Raw genomic sequence first — 8,462 nt, 5'->3', positions numbered from 1 at the left:
TTTTATTGTGGAATATTTCAAATATAGACAAAAGTAGAGACACTAGTCTAATAAATCCCCATTAAACCATCACTGAGCTGCCATAATTATCAATTCATGGCCAATCTTATTTTGTTTCTACTTCATCCATTTCCCCAACCCTAGCTTATTTAGAAACTAACTCCAGACTTCATATAATTTTATCTGTAAATATTTCAGTATGTATCTCTAAACGTGGGACTCTTTATTTTAAACATAACCACAATATCATTATCACTCCAAAAAATAATAAACACAATACCATCCTCACACCTTAAAAATCAAGTTTCTGTCTTGGCCTTCGCCACCACTATGTCCCCAGACCTAGAATAAGGTCTAGCACACAGTGGGCTTCAATAAACAGGTGTTCCATAAGTGAGCCTCATGTCTTTGCTCAAGGGTCTCACATGTGACAACCCTTTCTCTAGTCAGTTAGATTTGTACTCCACACACATTTTTATGGAACCTGCTTTTGGCTGGAATATTAGTATTTGATACCTTTGATAGTCCTGGAGGTGGAGGGGTAGGACCCATTGGGGGAGGGGAAGGAAAGCAACAACATTCAACAAATATCCCCTGCTCCCTTATTGCGTGTTTGACCCCATGTAAGTCACTGGGATCCAGTGGTGACTAAGACATCACTGAATAAAATAATTTCAAAGTTCGTGTAGAAGAATGAAGACAGCAATAACCAGATACTGTGAAAGAGAGGGATATTGGGGAAGAACTTGGCTTATTAGCGATCAGAACATATTGAGGCCCCTATAATCAAATCCAAATGGTGCTGGTAAGGAAGCAATACATAGCTCAATAGAGCAGAACAGAGAGATCAGAAGCCAATCAGCGTCTTCGTGAGAAGCCAGTATGTGGCAGAAATGGTATTCAGTTGGAAAAAGAGTAATTGTTTAATTAATGAAACTTGCACAACCAGCTATCTTTTGTAAGAAAGTTAAAACTTCATTTTATATCATATCCATAAAGAAACCTCAGACAGATGAAGAATTTAACAGCCAAAAAATTAAGATAATAAATATCTTGGAAGAAAATGCAAAAAAAAAAAAAATGACAAGGGCATGAAAAACAAGCAAGTCCAATTTGAAAAAAATTCATTTACTCCACAATATTACCTTTTATGGCAACAGATGTCATTCATAAAGTCAATATAAAAACAAGATAGCCTGGCCAGTGTGGCTCAGCGGTTGAGCATCAACCCATGAACCAAGAGGTCAGGGTTCAATTCCTGGAGAGGGCACATGCCCAGGTTTCCGGCTTGATTCCCAGTAGGGGGCATACAGGAGGCAACCGATCAATGATTCTCTCTCATCATTGATATTTCTATCCCTCTCTCCCTCTCCCTTCCTCTCTCTGATGTCAATAAAAACATATTTACTTAAAAAAACAACAAGAAGAAATTTGAGTACAAAAGTATTTGCAACAGAGATGTGAAGTAAAAGGTTAATTACTAAAGTGCTAAGAAATGAAGAGGAGGGTTGGAGTTAGGCAAAGGATAAGACCAGGCGAGACACAGCGCAAATCCAAATGGCCAACAAACATACAGAAAGATGCACAAACTCCGGCTTACCGGAACTTGAAATTAAAGTAACTATGAGATTTCATTTCCTCCCCATCAGACTGGGAAGTAATAAAAATAAAAATAATCTAACACCTATTGCTGGCGTGGATGCGAAGAAATCATAGGCTCACGAATTGTTGGAGAAAATGTGATGTATCGCAGCATTTTTGGAAAGCAATCTGGCAACATCGACTGAAATAAAAAAAAAATACATATAACCTTCGATTGAGCAATTCCACTCCTGGGGATCTTTCTATCGAAATAAAAGCTCCAGTTAGAAGAATGTATATACAAAAATGTTTATTGCAGCACTGTTTATAGCAGGAGGGAGGGGAGACCAAAAACAAATGCCTGTCAATAGAAGACCAGATGAAGAATTGATAGTACTTATCACTATGAAAGATTATGCTGCCATTAGAAGAATGAATTAAGCTATGGCAGCTGACTCGGAGAGCATTCCATGCGAGTTGTTTGAATGACAAAGCAAGATGTAGAAAGGGTGCTCATATAATCCCAGTGACGGACCTCCACTCGTGAATGAGTGTATAGACAGGTGCAGGAGTGTGTTCATGTGTGCATGTTGTCTGCATGTCTATTTTGTTTATGATTGTACAGACATGCAGAAATACACAGGTTGTTAACATGGATGAAGGGGATGGGAGAGTGATATGCACAGGGAGAAGGGAGCCAAGCCAAAGAGAAAGAAATACTAAAAAACAGCTGGCATGTGTGGCATTATCTCAGCGATGCCCTTTTGCAGAGCATCTCCACGTGGATTGTACAGGAAGACAAAGGGAGGTGTGGGAGAGCGGAGAGCACAGCCGAGCCGGGGGAACAAGGGGAGTGTGCCTGGAAGGCAATGTACATGTAGGGGTGGGGGGGAGGGGGAGCTGGGGGAGGTGAAAGGATGGAGGAGATTGGAGGAGCCCGGCCAGGTCTCATAAATGAGTTAGAGATGCTGCCACCTCACACCATTCCTGAGCACTCTGTCTGGACCACATAGTCCCAGGCGCTTGGTATAACTTAATCTGAGGGAATCGTTACCATTGGTCCCATTTCCCAGATGAAGAGATTAGGGCTCAGAGAGGGAAGCACCATTCCCAAGGTCCTTGGGACTCTTAAGCTAGTTTTCTAACTCCAGGCTCCCAAGTTCTTCCACTGCCCCATGCAGTCTGGCCTCCCTGCAGAGATAATACAACCCCCTTAGCACCAGGGGCAGTCCCAGGCTGGAGCCCCAGGCAGGGGGTGGGGGATGAGGGCTCCTTTTCCTAGATCCCATGGCATCATCCCTGCCTCAGAACCTTTGCATTACAATTCCCCTGTCTGGGATGCTTATTCCTCTTGCCGCTGAGTCAAGCAGGAGGGAGGAGGCAGTTGACCAGCAGCACCTCCCCACGCTGATTATGTACTGGCAGGACTTTGCACAGGCATCTCAGCAATCCTCCTTCTTGATGCGCCTGAAATCCACATGGAGAGAAGTGCCCCCCCCCCCCATTTTCTTTCCTACTTGTCACCTCTCCAGGTTCCACTTTGCCCAGGAACCTTGGAAGTCCCCCACCCTATTCCTCTCAGGAACCCCCAGCATCTCTCCAGAAGACATGGATGGCTTCCTGGGGCAGAGTTCCAGGCCAGCCTCCACCCCCCTCCACTCCCCTCCCCAGGATATTCCAGCCATTTCTTTCCTCCTCGCACCCACTTCGGCTTCTGTTTCCCTCCCTGCTGCCACAGGGGTTTACCGTGCAGTCCACATATACCTGTGAGTACCTACTATGTGCCAGACAGAAAATACAACAGTAACATGACTAGGCCCCTCCCCTTACACTATACATCATAAAATAAGCACATATGTGAGGTGAGAGGTGCTGGTGAGAGTTAAGACGAAACATTAAGCAGGTAAAGAATGCGTGATGATGGAGGAGGGATGGGTGGGCTATTTTATGCCAGGTCAGTTGGGCCCTCCAGGGTAGACAGCTGTGGGAACAGAGATTGAAAAGGAAGCCAGACAGGGGAACTGTGATGCAAAGGCCCTGAGGCAGGCATGGGGCCATGGGATCTAGGAAGAGAATAGGAGTCTGGTTTGTATGGAGGAGGAGGGGCTGTGAGGTAGCGGAGCCTGGTCATGTAGGACATTCAGGACCCATGTTCTGTCCTGTCCCAAATGTGCTCGGTCATGCACGCTGCCTTCATCTCACTTTCTCCGTCCATTGGATTCCTTCTCCTGTAAGAGTCGCTGGAAATCGCCTTTTCTTCCTGCCCTTCTGCCGTTTAACATTCTCTTTCTTGCTTCTCCTCTGCACCTTTGTGTGGCCTCTTTTTTTCACTCTGTAACTTCATTATTAATAATTTTATATTGTAATTGTCTTGGCCATGGCTCAGTGGAATTCCTCAGTGCGGGGAGGTTGCATAGTTGGTGTTTCGGAGCTTGGAGTAGGGGCAGAAGTCCCAGGTGAGAAAGGACTTCTCTGTGGGAATTCTTGTCATAGACACTGCCACGTGGATGTTTAGTTCCCAGCTCTCACCAGGCTCAGAACCAACCACACACCCTCTCCCTGCCCCCTCTGGCAGCAGACGCTGGAGCTCCCTGAGGCTTCCTCAGCAGCTCTCGGCAAGGAGCAAAACCTGCCATTTCTCCCAGCGTCTCCTTCCCTCCCAGCCCCAGGGCCTCTCTGTAGGGATGCTCCAGCATGGAGCTGAATAGCCATGCGGGCTGGAAGCCTCTGGTTATCCACGGTGGGCGGGTGTGGGGTCCAGAGAGCAGAGCAGGCCCAGGAGAAGCAGCATGGAAACTAGGCCAGCACCGGCCTTCCCGGCCTTCCCACATCTGACTCTGGTGCAACCTCTCTCCCTGTTGGCTACCGGTCCTCCCACAGCTCCCGGGGTCACTTTCCCTTCCCCACCCATCAGCAGGTGGAGAGACCTGATCCTACTAGTTTCCACATCCTTATATCTGGTTCCCCTCGCTTGACCCCCACAACCATAACCTTATTCATTCACTCAAAAGCCATTCCCTGAGCACCTACAGCATGCCAGGCACTTTCTAGGCATTGGAGACACTGCAGTGAAGAAGACCAATGTGGTCTGACATCCTGGGGGAGGCGGCCGGGTGGGGAGAGATTTCAGATAATAAACAGGAGAGTGTCAGGCTGCAACAAGCACTATGATTTAAACAAAACAGTCTAACGTCAGAGAGAGTGACATTTTAAGTTGTGTGACCAGCAGTGCTTCACTGGAGGCGATCTTCCAGCTAAGACCTGAATGATGAGCTAGGGGTCCAGCACTAAGGGAGAAAAGCATCCCCACAGAGGGAACAGTAAGTGCAAAGGACTTAAGGTAGGAACAAGCTAGGCACCTATTACCCCTGAGGAAGCTGAGGCTCAGAGGTTAAATCACAGCCCAAGGTCACACAAAGAGGAAGCAGCAGAGCTGGGGTTCAAACCCAGGCCCATCTGACACCACAGCCTGTTCTCTTCCCACTTCATTGCTCCTGCCTGGGGGAGAGCCACAAGGACAGTGATGCCAATGGATGGCCCATCGTCCCAGGCACAGCAGTCTCCCTGGAGTTAGCCTCAGCCTTCCTGTCTGTCCCCGTCAATCATACCAACCTCCCTGAGGTCCCTCCCACAGATTGAGACCTCTTGGCTTTCACAGGTGCTGCTCCTCTGTCTGCAATGCCCTCCCCTCTTCCTTGACCAGTTGTAACCTTTTCTCCTGGCCTTTGAGGGTGAGCTTGTCACCAAAGCAAAGCCTTCTGAGACACTCCAAGACAGAAATCAATACTCCCTGCCCTGGACTCCCACAGCACACGTCTTCATTTCATTTCATTCATTCGTCAGATATGTGTTGTGGCCGTACTATGTGCCTGACATTAAACAGCGAATCCAAACCATGGAGAGAAGTGCCACAAGACCGGGGGCAGGCTGTGGGGGACACAGCAGGAATGTCAGATACCCTGGATCTTCCCCAGGCTGCGTCTCGGTGCCCTGGATTGGCTGTCTGCTTGCTGATCCCCCTGACGTTGGTATTTTAATTTCATACGCACCCCTAACTCCTCAGCACAGTGACTGGCATGCAGCAGACATTCATTTGGGTTTTTATATCACTAAAGTAATTCCTTTTTATAGAGCACCTGCTATGTGCTCGGCATTGTTCTAAGTGCTGTGGAAAAGATGGGAAGAAAGCAGACCAAACCCCTGCCTTCATGCGGCTTACATTCTAGTGAGGCTACAATGTGATTGAGTGAATTATTTACCAATCTAGTTTATTAATTAACATGCTGAGAAGAGACTGAATGGAAGCAGGAGTTAAGAGGCAGTAGAATATAGCAAAACTCTGTATATGACCTAAACAGGATTCTCAATTCCTCACTCCCCGTACCTCCAACACACTCCTCCCTGCTTCTCCCTCAGAGTGGCCCACCTCAGTAATGGATGCCAATATTAATTTATTTCCTCCCCAGTATCCCCAAATACCTCCACTTCTTTCCATCCCCATGGCCACAAGCTGGTCCAGGCCACCATTGTCTCTTGCTTGTCCAGCAATAGCTGCCTTCCTGCCTCCCTGCCTCCCTGCCTCCAGGTCTGCTTTTCACATTCCATGTTCTACTAGCCTCATCCAGGTTGTTTCTTATGCTTCAACCTCATTTTCATGGCTTCCAGGCCCTTACCCTAAAATATTTCCCATCATTATCCTTATATCAGCCATACTTAGCATTTCCCCTAAAACTGGCCAATCGTCTTTCCCATGTGTGCACACTTCTGAATCTTTGCACACGCTGTTCCCTCCTTCTGGAATGCTCTTCCTCTTCTGAGCGCCCCTCCACTCTTCTCAGCTGCCCTCCACGCATTCTATATTGCCCTCGCTTACTCTTTTTCATTCCTACACCTCAGCTTACATGTCCTGTCCTCAGCTGTGCCTCACCCCTGAGGTTGGATTTGGTTTCCCTGCTCTGTGGCCCCATAGAATTCCTCACCCAACTGTGGCTATTCCTTACTGTCGGTTTCTCCTGCTTGTCTTCAGGTCCATGGAGGTAGAAACCATGTCTGTCCTGCTCCACATCCCCAGGAATCTGCATGGTACCTGACACATAGTAGTTGCTTAATTTGTTGAACGAATACATGAATAAACATGGGACTTGGAGCGAGTAGAACTTGAAGCAGTTCAAAATGTTCAGATAATCATTTTCTCAATGATTATCTAGCCTGGCACCTAGAAGTTAGTCCCTAAATGCTTGTCAGAGCTGTGGGTGAGTAGGAAATAGACTTGGTGTAATAACCTTATTCAGAAAATTCATAGCTTGGGTCATAGCACAGTGGTAAGGACATAGGCTCTTAAGCTGGGCAGCGGGGTTGGACTCCCAGCTCTGTCACTCACTAACTGGACAACCTTAGGCCAAATACTTAAAAACCATTATGTGACTCAGTTTCCTCATCTGTAAAATGGGAATAATGATGGAATTCAGCTTAGATCAGCACCTGGCACATTAGCTATTGTCATTGCTTTTAATATATAAGACTGACAACCACACAGTAAGGCTCTTGCCTGTGGTCCTCCTTAACAGACGAAGAGAGATTTTTCAGAGAAGTGAAGTGACTGCACAAGGTCAAACAATGAAGAAATGTCAGCCTTGTGCTTCAAGGCCAGGTCTGCTGCTTCCAAATCCCATGTTATTTCCACTCCATCAAAGAAGGAGCTCAAAATAGGCCTGTGGCATTTCAGCTAATTTCCTCTAAGCCCTTACCAAGTAACCAACCACAGGCACACAAAGCTGCTCCCCTAAGAGCATCCATTCAGCAGCTGCTAAGTATGTGTGCCTGGTGGATCCAGACCATCTAATGGGACTTGCACCAAGCCAGCTCTTCCCAGGTGGCCTTGCCTGGTCTGCAGAAGGAACCTACAGAGAAGAGCTGGGTTAGGAAGGGGCAGAGTGTGGTACATGAGTTAGATGGAAAAAGAAGCTGGAGACCAACTGGATGTAAATGGGGGGAGAAGAAATGAGAGGAAGCTCACATTTATTGAGTGCCTACTATGGACCAGTAATTTCATCTATCTCATACTATTTAACCTCACTATGATCACTCAGTCATTGTTCATTAAGCATCTACTATGTGTCAAGCTCTGGACTAGGTCCCAAAGATGTAATGGTGAGTAAGACACAGCTATTGACTTCAAAGGGCTCAAAAGTCAATAGGAGAGATGAAACATATACACTAAAGTGCTATGAATGAGATGGTAGAGGCCTGAGATGGTAGAGGGTGGCAACAGTGAAAAGCAGGGAGTAGCTGTGAATAACATCAGAAAAAAAGAAGGCAGATATTAATGTGCCCACTTAACATATTGTGAAACTGAGGCTCTGGGAAATGGATTTGTTTGGAGTCATGCAGTTACCAAGTAGCCGAGTCGAGCTATGCCATCAGGTCTACTCTGTCTTCAGAAGTCTCTTTCTTTCCATACTTGCAGCCTGAAAGCTCTTACCTTCCTCCCCAATCCCCTTTCCTTTTCTCAATGATTATCTAGCTAGAAGATTAACCAAATGCTGCTAAAGCCGTGGCTGCTGTCAGTGGCTAAGATGTTAGCTGCTTCTGTGGACAATCAGAAGCTCTGAGCCTCTGTTACTGATTTCATTTGAGCAAAAGATTCAGAGGTTGGTGTTAAAGGGGGGAGGGGATGAGAAGGAGGTCTCTATCTCCAGTCTGAAGGGACTTCTAGGACAGGTCAAAGGCAACCAAGATGACAGAGTGAGGGCAAGCTTCTCAGGCTTGTGTGGCTATACGCAAGCCTCTCTCCACTGCCCCTAAAAGGCCTAGCCTATATAAGAGACCTTCCTGCTTGCCCTTCACTTTTTCCTCAAAAATGGGAGCCAAGAAAACCACCC

This window comes from Plecotus auritus (assembly GCF_963455305.1).
Source record: "Plecotus auritus genome assembly, chromosome: 3".
NCBI lineage: Eukaryota > Metazoa > Chordata > Mammalia > Chiroptera > Vespertilionidae > Plecotus > Plecotus auritus.
The sequence above is the reverse complement of the archived record's forward strand: the minus strand, read 5'-3'. Positions refer to the sequence as shown.